We start from the raw sequence: 17150 nt of genomic DNA, 5'->3' as shown, positions 1-17150 counted from the left end.
TTCTGAAATTGCTTGGAGTATCCCATTGGTTAGGTTATAATTTGGTGTGTTAATTTGCTGTCTTTTCTTCCACTGAGACATGCATATTGCATTCTGTGAAGTTTCCCTTTCTGTGTGTGTTTGCTGCCATTAGTGACCAACCGGGAAGTGCTATTCGGTGATACTCTCTGAAGAACATGGCAATTATCTCTTGGATGTACTCCACGGGGTTGTTTTCGTGGTCCTTTCTCCTGGCTTGTGACCCAGACAGTGCTGATGACTGGTAAGGTGTGGATGGAAATGTCACATTCCAGGGAGCGTAGCTGGTGGCTCCTTTTCTGTTGAGCAAATGTACTTTGTGACCTGTTAGGCATCAGCTGGTAAACAGGATGGGTCACTGGCTTTCCATACTTGCTGTTCTTAGGTTTGCTTCTGAGGCATCTTGGTGTTGTTCTGAGCTGCTGTGTACGACTTTGGTACCTCAGGACTGGGCAGGGAAAAACAGGCATCTGCCTAAGGCTGTAAATTAGGGAGGAGCTGACAAAATCATGCTAGTAGCAGAGCAACTTCTTGTATACCAGCTTCTTTGAGTGGCTCAAGAGATAAGGACTGATCTAGGTCTCTAGCTCGGTAGCAGGCGGTCGGGGCTGTGCTACCTGTGTTCCCAGCTCCTGGCCGTGACTGCCTCCAGCCTTGCCCTGCTTACTGGACACAGCAGGCTGAGGAGCAGTCCTTCCAGCTGGGATGGGACCCATCGTCTGGCCGTGCTCCCCGAGGTGACCCTGACCCCACCCTCTGCTGCCAAGGACCCTTGAGCCCTGGGATGGATGTTCTTGGTCCCTTAGCACTGCCTACCAACACAGTGTGTGATGATGGCCTCGGATGTTCCCACACTTCAGAGTGGTGGTGCAGAGTCTGCAGAGCTTCTCCAGCTCAGTACGCTGCAAGGTGCTCATCGCATCTTTTGCTCTAAGAATTTCTTTAAAGGCCTCAGGGGTGAATGCAGGGCCAGGAAGTAACCTCACTAGGAACAGGCTCACTCAGTGATGATTCTTAGATCACGGTTAGTCTTTGTGACCTGTTAGTTAGTGTGGCTTTTAATTGGTTTAGTGTGTTTTGTGGTCTTTTTGTTCTGTAGTCTTTTTTTTCCTGTTCCATTTTTTTAATGAAAGCCTCTTGTCTTCTAAGGCCTTCTAGGGACATACGTTTCTACGAAAATGATAATATTTCTTCATCAAATATGTTTATCATTTCATGTTTGCTGGCCCTGTTGCCAAGCAGTGGATGGTTCTGTCTGTCAGCTTCTGTCAAGCTAAAGTGATAATGCCTCTGGTTTTGTGAGGTTTTTTTTTATCAACAGCTTGTATTTGCCCACTGACCTCAGAACATTTTTTTTATTCTACATTTTCAATGTTTGGTGGGAGTCTAAGATTGCCTCTTATCATTGCAGCTGGCTCTACAATCCAGCTGGAATCAAATTGGTCTTTGATTTAATGGCACAGCAGCAAACATAGCTGTAGAATGGCTGGCAGTTTCTTTTGCAGAGCCTGACTATTGAGAGTCTGTTCGTCTGCTGAGGTTGTACTGCAGAGACCCTTCTTTTCACAGGGGCATCCTCAGTCACTGCATTCACTCTTTGTTATTTACTTTCTGGAGAAACTGCATCGTAAAGGTATTCTGTTTCCTATTTCTGTTTACCCCATTGCTCTGAGCTGAGCATTTTTCTTTTTGCATATCTTTCTGTTCTGTGCTCTGGACCACAAAGCCTGTATTTTCGGGCAGTCTGTCTCTCTGTGCTTCTTGGATTCCTTTAACCGCATTCTTACTTGGTGCAAATGCTCTCGCTCTTTGGGCCTGTCATTCTCTTCCACGCTCGCTGGATAGTTCAGGTGGCTGTGCTGTTCGGAGGCATTTCTCTAGAGCTGGGTTGGGAGCCTCACAGGCTCCCCTGTAAACCGGAGCGGTGGGTGTCTCAGGCTGTTACCTGTTTCACTAGGGGACCTCTAGTATCTGTAGACTTACACGTAGACACGATGACACACAGCTCTAACCAAAGCATTTATTCTTTTCTCTGCTTCATGATTTTGCCTAAACAATAGTGCCTTTAGACAGGTTCATTTTGTCTGAGATCAGACAATATATCAGCTGTTCTGTTTTTTTTTTTTCCTAGACACTGACCCTGGCAACAGTGTCTTGTTCGTTTCTTGTAGTTTTCTGCCACTTAGTAAAACCATTTCACCTCCATTTTTCTTGTCTTTTCCTCCTCAAGGACAGATCAGTGTACAGGGTCTGTTCTTGCTTCTGTTGACTTTTTTTCCTAGTAATCCAGCATTTCCAGAGGTTTGATATCCCCCACCCCTCCCCCAGTACCTCCTGTTTTTTCAGCTCCTAGGAGGTATGTTGTGGACCTTTTACTCTTTCTCTTCTTCGTTTGCTATCCAGGTTGTTGAAACTATATTGCATCTACTGTGTGCTGGCTAACAACATGATTGCTGTCAGGTTTTCTGACACTGGTTCTTTATTAGATTCTTTAAAGACGGATAGATCTGGTGAAATAGAAGCAACCTCCCATCTACATTAACAGCAAGGGAGAGAGCCGAGTTCCTTACAGAGCAAGAACAGACACACAAAGACAGTGAGTAACTTGTCCGACGTCATTTGTTAAGTCTGTGGCAGGTGCCCCATGCTTGTACCCTCAGCACGTGACTCTGCCTCTCAGTATGTCCTGCAAGGAAACAAAAAGCAGAGCCCTGCTCCCATCCCCTGGTGAAGACCAGCTCCAGGCACTGGTTTGTATCAAGGCAGAGCTGGGGGGGGGGTACTGTGAGCCCAGAGGCTGGCGGTGTGCTGCCAGCTCCCTCGTATCCCACCATCTTCCCATAGCTTCCACTGTTCCTCCTGGGATGGGGTCTGGGAAGGAATGTGCCTACATCGCTCCCTGCGGACATGGGCATCTTGTAGGCAGGTACCCATTTGAGGTGGCAGTTACTGCTAGCTGAGCTGAGGAGCAGCAGTTTGCTGCTGTCGGTGTATACATGGAAATGCTCTTTACAGTTTCAAAAGTCAGCCAGAGATTGTCACCCTGGGAGTGGGGCACGGTGGGGCACAGGCCCGTTGAAGGCTGCCAGAAGGGAGTTGCAAGGCTCTGCAGCTCTGTGCAGAGCAAGCACGGAGACATACCATCTTCTGACTGCTCTCCAAGTTGGCTGGTCGTGAGCCGTCTCTATCTGGGTACTGTGTCTGTGTATCAGGTGCGTTTGCTCAGGCACAGTGCCGTGTCAGTGCAGCTGGATCTGCCTCCTCGCTGGCCATCTCGGTGCCCTCGCACAGGCTCTCCAGGCTGCGGGCCCAAGTGCACACCTGTGGATGTATGCCTGGGGAGAGCAGTGCGCCTCCAGACCCTTGGCCCTTGTTTGTAATGACTGAAGGATAAAGGCAAGCAGAGGAGCTGTTAAGATTTTCTTGCGTACTGCTTCTCTGTTGTTCTCCCCAGTTCTCAGCCTGCTTTGCTTCTTACAGAATATATAACAATGCAGCTGTCATTCTGTGCCTCAAAATCCTCAATTAATATACTTCAGTTTTCTTTTAAGGCCTGAAGTTGTTGTAAATAGAAAGTAGGGGGTGTCAAACAGTAGTAGGCTTCAGCCAGCAGCGGGGTAAATGTTGATGAGCTGTTTTAAGAACAAGTTTCTTTGCAAAGCTTTTATGCCATAAACCTGATGTGTGCCTGGCACAAGGAATCTATTTTGGGTCCTGTTGTTGTCCTCTTTCCTCTTCCCTTGCTTTTTTGTTTGTTTATTTGTTTCCGTGCTTTTTGATGGTTCCTTATTTTCGGGGCTTTCTTTGACCTGATAGAAGATTGCATTGTGTCAGCTGCTGCTCTGGGAGTTCGTACTTCCGTAGGGATTTGCATGAGGACCTCGGGCTGCTTTAGAAACACCTACTGAGCAATGGAGGCGCTTCCCCTTTAAAGGAGCAAGTGCAGATGGCTCTGCACGTTCTGGACAGAGACCTTCAGAGATGGGGGTACCCTGATGTGTTGGGAACAGACGTGGCTTGGCTCTTGTCTGCTTAAATCAAAAGATTTGTGTCCTTTTGCATCAGTGACTTACAAATGTGCTCCTAGGTTCTTCCCACAAGGCATCTGTGGTAGTACAGAGAAGCTAAGTGGTTTGGCCTAGTAAAAATTTGCAGAAAACAGGAATGAAACGCAGAAGTGTGAGATACCTACCCGTTGCTCTAACTAGAATTTGTAGCATGGACACAGTGCCATTTCCAAAACTAGAATGGTCCCTACTGGCTCAAGAACTCTTCCTTGCAGACTGAGGCTGGGATGTCCTTCCTCCTGGATGCCACCACCTTTTCAGGGGGGGAGTGAGGGGGCGTATTTCATCCTGCGCTGGGCCCAGTGTTCTTAGCTGTGGTGGTTGCAGACTATGCAGGAGGCTATGGACAAGTGAGGAGGAACTGTGAGTAGGTCCCTGAACCCCTTTATTTTTTCGTTTAGGTGGTAAGAGGATGGTGAACGGTTTCTCTGTTGTAATGTGGAGTCAGGAAAGAAGGAGTAGTAGAGCACTACTCTGGAGCAGATTATCTTTATTTTTTTGAGCAATGAGGCGTTAATTGCTGAATCCCTGTTTTGGCAGTTTAAAAATACCAGACCATTGTGGTAGCTGAGAAAACAACAGATTTAGTGTGTGGATCTTGTTTTGCTTTCTGCATATAGGTGTCATTTCTCCCCTGACCTATTTAAGAACAGCATTTGTACGTTTGCTCTCCTAGTCTCCCTATCCTGCTGCTCTGAAGCCATGGTCTAGCTGGCAACTGGAAATAAGTGCATGCAGCAACTGCTCCATTTCCCCCTCTGACTGCTCCAGATCCATAATACCCCCAAGGTAGATATGCCATTACGCACGATAAGATCGCTAACGTAGCAGGTGAATATTAGATATATGAAGCTAGTCAGCTGTAAATAAAAGGCCTGGCAAAGAATAAAAGGCAAAACGTTGTCCCTGAGGAGGTAAATGGGGATATGAATGCCTTCCTGCCCTAGTGCCCTGAAGAGGTGATGCAGAATCTGGAACGCATCCACCTCCCGGGTGAAAGGCATGTGGCAGCCTGGGCTTCGCCCTTTCCTTACCTGGAGGCAGAAGCTGTGTCCTTCCAAACATACCATAATGTCTTGGGAAGATCAGTACAACATATCTTCTCGTGTGGTGTTGGTCTCTGTCTCTGCTTCTGGCATTTGGAGGCCTGAAGTCCATCCCATGCTCTCCTAATTAGAGGTCTTTGTCTTCAGCCCCTGTAGCAGAGCTGGAGACATGCAGAGGACTCCCTGTTCTTTATTTGTCCTTCTTGGAGTGGGGTTCGCCTCCCAACTCTGCCTGACAATGCTGGGGTGGCCTTGAGTTAAGTCTTTTAAATGTCAGATTCATCCTTCTCCTCTGTCACAGGGGTTTAGTGTTGTTTACTGTGCCAAGTTTCTGAGCTCACAGACTAAGGATTGCAAAGGCAAAATGAGCTAAAGGTGACTGGAAGGTGCTAGAAAATGGCAACTGTCTATAATTTTCAATTATTGGCATTTTATTGCTGCTTCCTCATCTCTTCCACAGTTGAGTGGTGGTTGTTGGCTTGGCCTCCATGTGTCTAGTGGGACACGGGCCAGTGCTTCAGCAGAGTGGAGTTGAAGTCGGCACGATATACCCTCCCTCTTGCTGGCTTCCTGGAGAGCTGCACACGAGGCAAAACCAGCTCTTGGTCTGCCCGTGGGGACCGCTGCAGGGGAAAGGGCCACGGCCATTTCTTCGGTGAACATTGTTAGCGTGGGTTGGAATGGTGCTAGGCTGGGGAGGTTCATCTGGTCGTGTTTATCATGGCACGTCTTCTGTGAGTATGTCAAGCAGAGAATAAACTGTGGAAGAGCAGAGAAAACACCAACACCTGCAGAGAATATGAGGAGCTGGGAAACTGGTCCTTTTTTCTTTTTTCCCTCTCTTTCTTCTTCCAAACCTTGTTTGATTCTTTTTTTATGTAAACAAAATGAAAAACATAATAGGCAAGATGCCAAGTGGTTTCTTAAAAGCAGACTTAATGCACCAGCTGGAGTTCAGTAGGAGTTTAGGGTGCCCAAAATACATGAACTTGAGGACCTTTTTATATATAGAATTTTTATTGTGGAAGTCCAAGCAAGAAGAGGCTTCTTTTGATATTGTTCACGTGGTAAGGAAGAGAACAGTGATGAGAACAAGCTTACATCTGCCAAACCCTGTGACTGGTGAATGGTCTGCCCAGATCTTTAGCCTGGTTTTTAGCCTGGGTATAGCTAGGGATCAAAACTCTCCTAGAGAGTGGCCAAATTCAAGCTCCTGTGTTGGTGGTTTGTAGTGCTGTCAGCCTTTCCCCTGCTGCGACAGACCAGACTGTGTGAAACAGACCCCACGTCTCTGCCTCGGGATGCTCCAAGTCCATTTTAAGATGGTGCGAATGGTGGGGTTGATGGGCAAATGTGTGTTGCTCAGCTGAGAGTGCAGAGACAGACCACTCACTGTGTGGTGCTGTGCATGTAAGATGGAGACAACCCCTGCACCCAGATGCGTGCGCACTAGAGAGGCACAAGAAGTGAGGAAGAGAGGATAAAAGGTAGGAGAACATGGTAGCTTCCCAAGCTGTCCAAGGCCAGTGGAAGAACTGGCAGTTCAACCTGCATGTCCTGAAGCTGGGTCGACAGAAGAAAGCAGTGTCTTCCTGCCAGTATGAAGTGATGACATCACCCTTATGTGGTTCCAGATATATTGGTGTAAGGGAGCTTTCTATCTTTTTCTGCAGAAAGGGACATACATGATGTGTAAAATAAGAGACATTTGCATTGATGCAATACCACAGCATGATTTTTCCTGGGGTATTTCTCAGGTATAGGTGAAGCATGCGTGATAGCCTGGTACCTTACTAGGCTAGTGTAGGTTCACCTTTAACGTGTCTTCACCAGAGAACATGAGAGAAGGGGTGAAAATTCTGAGTTGCAACAGTTGCGATCTTTGAATGCAACAATAGTGTGCTCTCCACCATATAAATATGGGTATCGTTCAAAGGTCTTTCAAGTGTCCAAGTGCTGTTGCACTCTAACTGTTGCTCTAAGGAGCACCAAAGTTGAAAGCCCAGGTTTGGGTTCTCCAGATTGCTTTGGGGCCTTGCCTTTCTCCAGCTGAACTAATGTAATTACAGCCCTTCGGTTAAGCCTCTGCTATAAGGCTTCCCAGCATGAATGCTCTTTTGTACCAGAAAAAGACGATGTCTGAAGAGCATAGATCCTTTCACTCTGTACTCGGATTGACTGGCCAACTAAGCGAGCCAACAAGTGTTCAGCTTGAACCTGCAAAAAATCTAGCAACATGGGGTACAGAGCCTAACTGTGGCCGAAGGATTACTGCTCATCAGTTGAGTTGGGATCAGTGACTGGTCCGTTTTAATAGTCATTTAGAAAGCATTTAAATCACTTTCAGGATGCGAGAAGGAAAGGGCATGGGCAGGCTTTGTTGCCGCACTCGAAGGACTCATTAAGTCACAGCAAGTGGATTGCTTGTAACTGTCTCTCCGTAGGTAGCTTGCAGTAGGGGCTGGCTTCTCATACCTGATCTTGGACACTGCTTCAGGATTGACTTCAAGTTGCTAACTCAAATTAGAACTCAGACAATTTGTCTTGGTTATTTTAATCCAGATTAAGGTCATGAAATCTTTATTGCTGCAGTTGTGATGTTGGTGTCTCCAATAAGTAGCTTTTCTTGGTTTACATTTGACTACTCCTAGAGAACAAAAGAAAACCTGAGGCTTAAGCTCTGAACTAGGAATAATAAAGTCCATATGGAGAATTATTTCAATCTATCTACAATGGTTTAAATCCGCACTTCATTTCACACAGACGCTTTCATGTGTAGACAAGGGCAAGGGATGCAGTCCTGTGGAATGTGGGATATATGATAGGCGCAGCTGATTTTGAGACATCCTTTTCTGCTTCGCGGAGCCCTTCAGCTGCGTAAATAAAAAGCAAAGGAGGGAGTGGTAAGATTTTTGGGTTTTGCTCTTGCATATGAATGCCTTTTCTAGGTACTTTTTCATTATTTCTTACCAATCCCAGAGAAGTGTTTCTCATTACATTAAAAGAAAAATAAAAAAAAAAAGGGGGGGGGAAAGGCTGTGGCCCCACGGAGGTAGTTCTGGGAGCTTCCACCTCATTTTGGTGTCCTTCACTTTTTCCTCTTTTAGCTCCTTTTGGAGTGTCCATTGCTCTGGCAGTCTAAGCATGTGTCCAGATTCAATGGCTTTTTGTTTCAAACCATGATTCAAAAAACCATGACAAAAATACCGACGTAGCTGTCTGGAATTGGGTACGGATGGATGAAGGTGCTGGTGGTTCTTCCCAAGGCAGCCAGGAGGGTGGAGGCTCTCCACTTGCTCTCTCTGGGTGGCATAAGTGTCCTAGTGACCCAGCTAGCTTTTCTGCATCATCAGGGTATGATGTGTCCATACCTTTGTCATATGAAGTTAAGTCACTTTTCCTATCAAAAATAGTTACCTATAAGTGTGTTTCTTAATGATTTAAAGTCCATATACCATCAACGTTTTTAAAATAGTAATGACCAAGAGGCTGCCTGGCATAGGGTTGCCACAGGGGCTTTCCTGGCAGCCGAGCTTTGAACATGCACTTGCTGCCCATACTCCCCCTTTATGGCGTTTCATTCGCTTGTTTGTGTGATGTGACTGTGTGCGTTAGGTGGTTTTGCAACCACTTTGCAGGCCACCTTCTGATGCTGTGATGCTGCGAGGTGCTCACTTAATGTAACCCGTAGGAATATACTTCCTTTCCTTGCTGTGCTGTTATGAGGTTTAATTACTGAATGCCTGGACAGGGTGGAAAGCTGTTTCACTGCCCCGCACCCTCTGTACAGGCACTTTTTCCCCTCCCAGGTCATGGAACCATACCAAAGCTCGAGTGGTTTAGTGAGTGGCCAGGATCCCAGCATGAGCCCAGTTTGAACGGATTGCTTTTGTTTTGATGTGATAAAAACACCCACAAAGAAAATACGTTGGGCGAGGGGTGTGCTCTAGGGCTCAGCCCCGTCCCGGCGGGGCAGAGAGGGACGCTTACTCTCTCCAGCTTTTCTTTTACGGTGTCTCACAGCTAGGCTGAAGCCTCAGTGTCCTTGTTTGTGTTATCTCATACATTAAGCACTGGTTAAGTACAGCCCTTAAATATACATCTAACTTTAAACATCGCTGGCTTTAGTGATGCAAAAATAATCCCATGTTTTGCTTTTTGGGACCACAGCCTGAAGAGCCATGGCTTTATACAGAGAGGGAAAGTGAGAGGCGCTCTTTTAAAACCTGGGCGAGTCCCGATACTTGTTGCACTTGGAAAAGTGAACCTATGTGAGGAGCCGTGAAGCTTTTGTAGTGGGAGTGAGTCCTGGGCATTGGGAGTCTGCAGAGCAGCAGCGAGTTTCCACCATGTGAGAAGAGGCGCTTAAAGCTGGTGGGCTGAAGGGTGTTGTGAGATGAAAGTCAGATGCGTTTTGTAGTGTTGCTTGTGGTTGTATTGGCAGTTTGCAGAGAAAGAGTTGAAAGAGTTGCGGCAAGAAATGTAGTTAGATAGGTAGACTAAGCATTTGAAGAGGAGAGATCCTTGAAGGCCATTTACTGAAAAATGCTGTCAAATGTAAATTAAGCAAGGGAGAAAAAAAGTACGTTTGCAGGTTATTTTTATCAGCTGTGACAAGCTCCACTGCTTCAGTCCATTCCCAGCTCTTAGCAATTTAACTGGGTGACTCTTGAGGTCCAGACAAAGGACATAATAATTTAAATTTGAAGAAATATTTAGTCAAAACCATTAAATTTACAGCTACTACATTCACATCCCTTCTGTATTCATTTTTTGGCACTATCGCTGCAAGTGCACTGTCAAGAGTGAATTTTAAACCGGTATTAGTAAGTCACTTAGTAAAACTCTTAATGCTGCAATTCCTAACAGAAGCTTGTTTATCCCATCTCGGAAAACAAACAGTTGCAAGTCCTTGTGACCTGGGTAGTTTTGCTTGGATACAACCTGAATTCAAAATACCCCCTCCGTACAGGGAGCTGCTTATGAACAGCTCGTTCAGAGGCCAGAAGTTACTTCTAGCAAGTTTCAGAGGATAACTTCTGAATAAATTAATGTATTGGAGGAAATCATAAGCTGCTTATGGGGTGTTTGCAAACAAAAACAGAGAGTACATTCATCAAAGAAATTACTCAGTTTGAATAATTTGTTCAGCTCAGAGTGTGTTTACCTGCCTGTGAGGGGAATGGGGAGGCTTAATTGGCAAATGTTTGTATTGTGCTTTGAGACCATTGTATGAAAGGCAGCATGAAAGTGAAGTGTTATCGTTATGATTTCTAGGGTTATAATTCCTTCTGTAGTTTGTGTGAATGCTGCTTTTTTCAGGGTTGTATAGAGAAGGGACGCAATGGTTGTTTTGCAACATGTGCATGTGGGGGAGGTCCCAGAAAGACGTCTTTACTCCCAAAGGCGCCGAGGCACCCTGGCTGGGTCCGTTATGGTCTCTGAGTGCCCAGGCAGAGTTGTGTCTCCGTTAGCTGATGCTGAATATGGCCCTTTTTTTATCAAAAAGGCATCGATATTGTATTTTAGCTTAAGCAAGTTTTGCAGAGAAGACAGTAAACATCTTTCACGTAAGTAATGAAACCGTGACTGCATCCATTCTGTACAACTAACTGGCTGCTCTTTCAAATGAACTTTAAGAAAACTGCAAGTAAACATGCAGATGTAGAAAAGCAGATACAGTTCTGCAACTGGGCTGGGAAGTACTGTATAAATATCTTCAGATAGTACTTAACAAACAGAGTGTCTCAGCACTCAATATCTAGAGAGAATCCTTCTCAGTTACATCACCATTGATTTCTGGGAAATGGATGAGTATCACTGGGAACAGAATTAGGCCCGTATAACTAAGTAATAAAATGTCTTTTTAGAAGTGTATTTATAAACAAAGAGCAAGCAATTGCATCTTCAAGTTACGTTTGCAAAGCTACTGCCTGAAAATTGGCATGGCTCCTTCCAGTCAAGGGATCTTAGAAACAGTTTTGCTGCATCACAAGCTGCAATAGTATCTCTGAGGCTTTGAAAATGAACACCAGTGTCTCTGCAAACAGGATACTCTTTGTGAGTTTTAATTGGAACCAGTCATGTCTGAATGCTGCAGACTTTGAAATATTGTGACTAACCTAAGAAAGCTATTCAAGATCTATCTACAAACAGTATTCCCCAGATATACAGGGGTGAAGACCTTACTGGGATAAAGACCCAGCATGAGATTCTGCTCTGAACTTGAACTGAATTGAACGAATTTTTTGTGTGTGTGTTGTTTTGAAGACATTTGGGTGCTTCAGATATCTTCCTTCCTCTCCTCTCCCTAGCTTGGCAACAACTAAATGCAAAAATATTATAAGACAGGCTTTTGCAAAGGGGGAATTGAGTCATGGAGAAGCTGAATGCCATATATTTAAAGTAAATGTTGGTCTTTACACTTAACAAAACTGGTGATTGGAAGGTGGGGGGTTGGAGGGAAGGGATGTTGAATCGTCTTCTATAACCCTGTAATAGTTGTGTAGAAGCAACTGACCTGGCTGAGAATTTAATTTCAGCTTTTGCCACTTGGCTGTGAAGCCCTAGCTAACATACTCAAATACACTTTTGTATTTTGGTACAACAGTCTGTTTCTTTAAATGCTTCCTTAAAGCCAATGGGCATCGAAAGGAATTTTCTCTGGAAGTAGGTAGTTATTGGGTATCTGTCCTCTGTGTCGCAGACATGCTATTATCTTACGAATTTCTTTTAAAAGGGTTACCAGCACTGCCTTGGTTGCACTAATGGGGTCTTTGAGGACTCAGATGAGGAAAATCCTGTTCGTTGTGCACTCCATGCTCTCGGTGAGCACAGGCTGGCCTCTTCCAAAAGCTGTCCCTGCTGACAACCCGGGTGGCTCTCACAGCTCTGGTGTGGTATGGTAAAGTGCTCTGGTAGCTGTATTGTAGCAGTGCTCAGAAGCCGTGCACAGTGTTTCACGGTGCAGGGTTTGTCAGGATCTCATCTCTGCTGCAGAATTATCCTGCAATCTCAGTTCTGCTTTTTTAAAATTTACTCTCTAGCGCTCAGGGCTACTGGAAGAGCCTAAAAAATGTGATAGGAGTGTAAACCAATGCCATGCTGTCTCCCTGAGCTTGTGAGGGCTATGGAATATTAGCTCAGAGACCCTGGAATTGCTCCCTACCCTTCAGTCAGTCCTGTGGATTTTGAGATCCTTTGGGCATGGAGTGTGTTACTTCAGCATTGTTCTCCTAGAATTTGCAGTTCTGATACAGGTGGGAGTTGGAGGGGTTTTTTGTCTTATTGAGGAGTTTGCTTTCAATAGCTTCTTTGGGATAGGGTCTTCAGTGGATTTTGTGCTTCTTGACATACTGCATAGAAACTAAGTCAGCATGAAGTCAAAGACATGGGAATTCATCTTGTACCTAAGAAATAGAAGTTTTGTGGCCATTTCTCTCCAGGGAGGAATGCAATCATCAGTATCATGCGCGTTGAGTTGAGACAGTGTTACAGGGAGCAAGGTTGCCTGGGAGCATGCCAGGAGGCGTAGCAAAAACTCATGAAACCGATGTGAGTTTTGAGTGGAGAGACTTGTGTCTGTATGATCAAGAGGTGTATGAAGGGGATGAGGTAGCAGAGATTATTTCTGGGAGGCAGGAATTGGTGCTGCTGCAATGCTTAAGGATTCTTAATGACACAGTAGTTATAATTTCTGGGCGTGGAAAAAAGGGTACAAACCCCATCTTATAATCAGGAGGCTGAATGCACTGTTTTGCTAAGAGGTTCCTAGGAGTGCTTTGTTGCATGCTTGCTGGTTTGTCAGGTGATGAGAGCAGTGAAAGCATTTTGCTTTGAAAGGTAATCTCCAAAGAATGAAATTTTCAGTGAACCTCACATTTGTAAGAAATCAAGATAATTAGCTTTTAGAATAGGATAGACTTTTTCAGTTGAAGGGACCTACAATGATCATCTAGTCCAACTGCCTGACCACTTCAGGACTGACCAAAAGTTAAAGCACGTTATTAAGGGCATTGTCCAAATGCCTCTTAAACACTGACAGGCTTACGGCATTGACCACCTCTCTAGGAAGCCTGTTCCAGTGTTTGACCACCTTCTCTGTAAAGAAATGCTTCCTAATGTCCAGTCTTTTGACCTTCCAATCTTATCGATACACTTTTACTTAAAAAACAAAAACAAAGACAAAAGAGAACACCAGAATTTGACTGTTTGATTGAATAGGTGGATATGGCATAATCATTTCCAACAGACAGAAGGTGGTTTTTGGATGGGTCATCCTATGCAGAACAAGACTAGCAGGACCAAGGACTTGTTATTACAACATGAAAAACTGGCCCCAGGATAGTTTAACTTGGGCTGTCATGCTGTTGACACCTCTCTGCAATGTAAACCTGAGAAGTTTCTGAGCTGCATACGTCTTGTTGGCCTTACATTCTTTACAGGTTTTCTCTAAGTTAAGGAATAGCTAGAAAGGGAATCAGTACAAAACACTTAAAATCTGAAGTCTTATGTAATAGTGAATGTTCTTTTGTCGTGATGCAGTGGCACATGGAAATTCTCAAAATTAGAATGAATGGAAGAGCAGATGGGCTCTGATCAGGAAAACCATAAATTGTAAGTCTCTTGGTGGGTATTGCCTTGTGGTTTGCTTTAGTTTTCATTTAGACCAGCTTTTGGAAGTTAATATCAACTGTTAAACATTTCAGGCTATCTCCTCCCCCCCTCCCCCCCTCCCCTTTTTTTTTTCTTTTCCCCTCTTCTGGTTTAGAAGTGAATAAAAGAGCTTTGTACAGTTCTTGAAACTGAGCCTGAAACAGCTCTGAACAAAATATAGTGTTCCTTTCAACATCTTGGAAATAATTACATCATAGGCAAATTGGGCCAGGAACCGTTAATAGTATTCTTTGTGGAATGAAATCCCATGGGAGGACCTATTTCAGCAAACTGGCATTGTTTACAAATAAATACAGCGACAGATACAGTTGTCCCATTCTGAGGACAGCTGAAACTTTGTGCCCTGTAATGGACTTCACAGAATAACCGTCTCTCTTTTGATAACAAGCTGAAAACGTGCCTTGGTGCTTCTGTGGTCAGCCTCACGCCAGTGATCTCAGGGAGCGAAGGCCATCTTTGGCACTGGAAAAGTGTTTGTAGGTGGGTTAAAGAAAAAATAAAAGCCTCTGTTGCCATAAGCTCCTAGTCCGTGAGAATTGCTGGAGGGACAGGGAGCCACGTCCAGATGTCTGTTGGGCTTCATAAGCTGGGAACTCCCTCGCGCTTCCTGTGCAAAAATCCCTGGGCATGGTGCGCTTTCCCTTCACCAGGGTAACACGCACGACACGTGTAGTTCTCCCTATTACCTTACAGTAGTTTTCATCACTGCTTCTTCCCCCCACCCCCCGCTACTGAAAACCTTCTGCATTTCAGGATAGAAATCACAAAGATTAGTAATGTTAACTCTTTGACCTAAATCTGCAAAAGCATTTAGTTCTCTAGGTAAATAGGCTAGTCTGTACCTGAAAGTTAGATCAGCACAAGCCCTAGCCTGGGCACAACTATAGCTATTCCTTGGTGATACAAAGCACGTTACTGCCTACCTATGTGCTTCCATAGGAGGGTGGGCCATGTTCCACCATCGCCAGAGCAGGTCCCCAGTAGATCTCTACCCGGGCAGCTGGGCTGTGGCGGCAGAGCCCTCTTGTGGGGACCGGGCACGTGCCGGGGACCACGGTTTTCTGTGAAGGATCACTTCTGTGCTTTCCCAGGTCGTGTGTTCCAAATGAGAAAAACATCTTTCTGTCTGACAGCTGCCTCCAGTACGTGACTTCCTTAGTTAGGAGTGCGTGATCTTTTCCACGCTTCTAGACCTGAAGGCAAAGTAATAGGGAACGACACCTGGTCGGTGGCTGCCTGTGGTTCAGTATTACCTGTGCAGTATACAGGTGGAGGTAGGGAAGGTCTAGCAGTTCACATAGGGCTTGAACCTACGAGTAGACATCCTCTTTGGCTGGTGAACACCATATTGATCTGCCGGCAGAGCAATTGTTTGAGCTCTCCCTAATTTGCTGCAGGCGAAATATGCCAGAATAGCTCAGATCGCTAATTTAACACAAACCAGTTGATGAAATCAGCTGGGAAGGATGCTCATACAAACTGCTCCCCTGATGGAGGTGAACAACTTGGGTCAGTAATCTCTTTAAATGCATATTTGTGAATCAAGATCTCCATCATCCCTGCTTTGTGCTGTATGTACTAGGGAGAGGGCTGGGACCAGCTGTTGCTAGGGTTTTCGACTGTGTGACTCTGGAATGGGTCCCTGCAATCCCTGGGGGATCCAGATGTTCAGGATGCCCGCTTTGTGGACCCAGGGACCAGTGCAAAAGAGAGATGTGATGGTATATTTCATTTATTGTTCTTGTTACTGGGCAGATGCTTTGAATCTCAGATCTGGCATTTTGGGATCTCATTTAGATGAAATTAAAAATGTAAGTCAAGTAATAAAAAAAGAAGTAATGGTTTTATGTGTGGTAATTTGAAAATGGTAACAAAGGCTCAAATGCCCATGTCATGAAAAACAGTCTAGAGTGAACATCTCTAAATGTTTCAGTTGGTCATTTAGTTTTTACGTGGAAGGTATTGTCAGTTAAGGCAATGTGGATTTGATTATCCCCTATTAATATATCAGCTGGAAATCCTGGCAAAATTCCAGCTATATCAAAATAAATGCAATTGTTGAAAATGTTAACCTTGGTTCTTAAAAAGACCAACAACCAAACAACCCCGAAAACCCTCAACCATGGCAGCTTTACCTGACCAAAGTGAGAGCAGCAGTGCTGTTACCAGCTGAGCTTCAGGACCTCTTTGTGTGAGAGTCACCATGTTTGGCTGATAACTTCTGAAAAAAGCCTATGACTTCCACAGCTGAAAAACATAAGTCGCTTCATTTTAAATTTAAGAGAGTAGCTGCAATAACTTGTGTTACCTGTGAATCAGCACAAGGGGAGATCCGTAACATGTGCACAGTGGTCTGCACGTGCCTTCCATGAAAGGAGCCACATTGATTTTGGAGCAGTTGGAAGGCAAGGTGCCTGTAGTATTGTAACCTTTAAAAATATGCGGTATAGCCCACATCACATCTGATCTGTCAGAAATCATACTCTATTTTCAGGTCTTAAAACAGTTCATTTTACTAAGCATTGCTTGTTTGTTAAACGAGCTGCTTAATCCAGACTTGAATTTTAATATTTAAGATACACTAGGAAGATTAGGAATTTGAAAAGTCTTACCTGCCCTGTGTTTCCCCTACTTACTAAAGTTTTGTAACAATTTCTGGGTATTTTTTGCCTTAGATCAGTGCCCCTGTTCTTAGCGGTCAACAAAAGACTGTATGTGTCCACTCCTTGCTGATGTACCGTATTGGGGACTTTATGGTGCTGTTATTCAAAGCTGTGCCACAAACAACCCTATGGTAACAGACCTGTGTGGTAGCAGGACAGAAAGAGGAAGACTTGAATTGTTTTCAGGATATGATCATTTTCGTGCGTAGGTTTTGATTGATTTTAAAGCAAATGTATTGCTCATTTTTATGTGCAAGAAAGTTTTTAATTGGTACTTCTGAATGAATTTCCTTTGGGAAGATCATTCCTTTTGAAGCCCCATACTCCCAGGACTAAACCCTCTCCAAACACAGAGCAGGGAGGGAACAGAGGTCTTAATGCTTGCTATTCATATCCCCGCAACATGCACCTTGTTTCTTGCATCCTAAAAATGGTTCACTATGATACCAGGTAGTTTCAGTAGATCATTTAAATTTTGCTTTGGAAATCTGGTTTCAGAGGAAAATTTGGATTGTAAACAACTGCAGGAAAAAAAGTTGTAAATAAAAATTTAAAAAGCCTTTAACAGGATTTTAAAAAGCTTTATTTTAATGGTAATACAGTGATTTTTAGGAACTGGCCACTGCATTTATTTATAGCAACCAGCAGTAACCTTGTTCAGAGCAAACTTCTAATAGAGA

This window comes from Fulmarus glacialis, unplaced genomic scaffold, assembly GCF_000690835.1.
Source record: "Fulmarus glacialis isolate BGI_N327 unplaced genomic scaffold, ASM69083v1 scaffold76, whole genome shotgun sequence".
Classification (NCBI taxonomy): domain Eukaryota; kingdom Metazoa; phylum Chordata; class Aves; order Procellariiformes; family Procellariidae; genus Fulmarus; species Fulmarus glacialis.
This window is presented reverse-complemented; position numbering follows the sequence as displayed.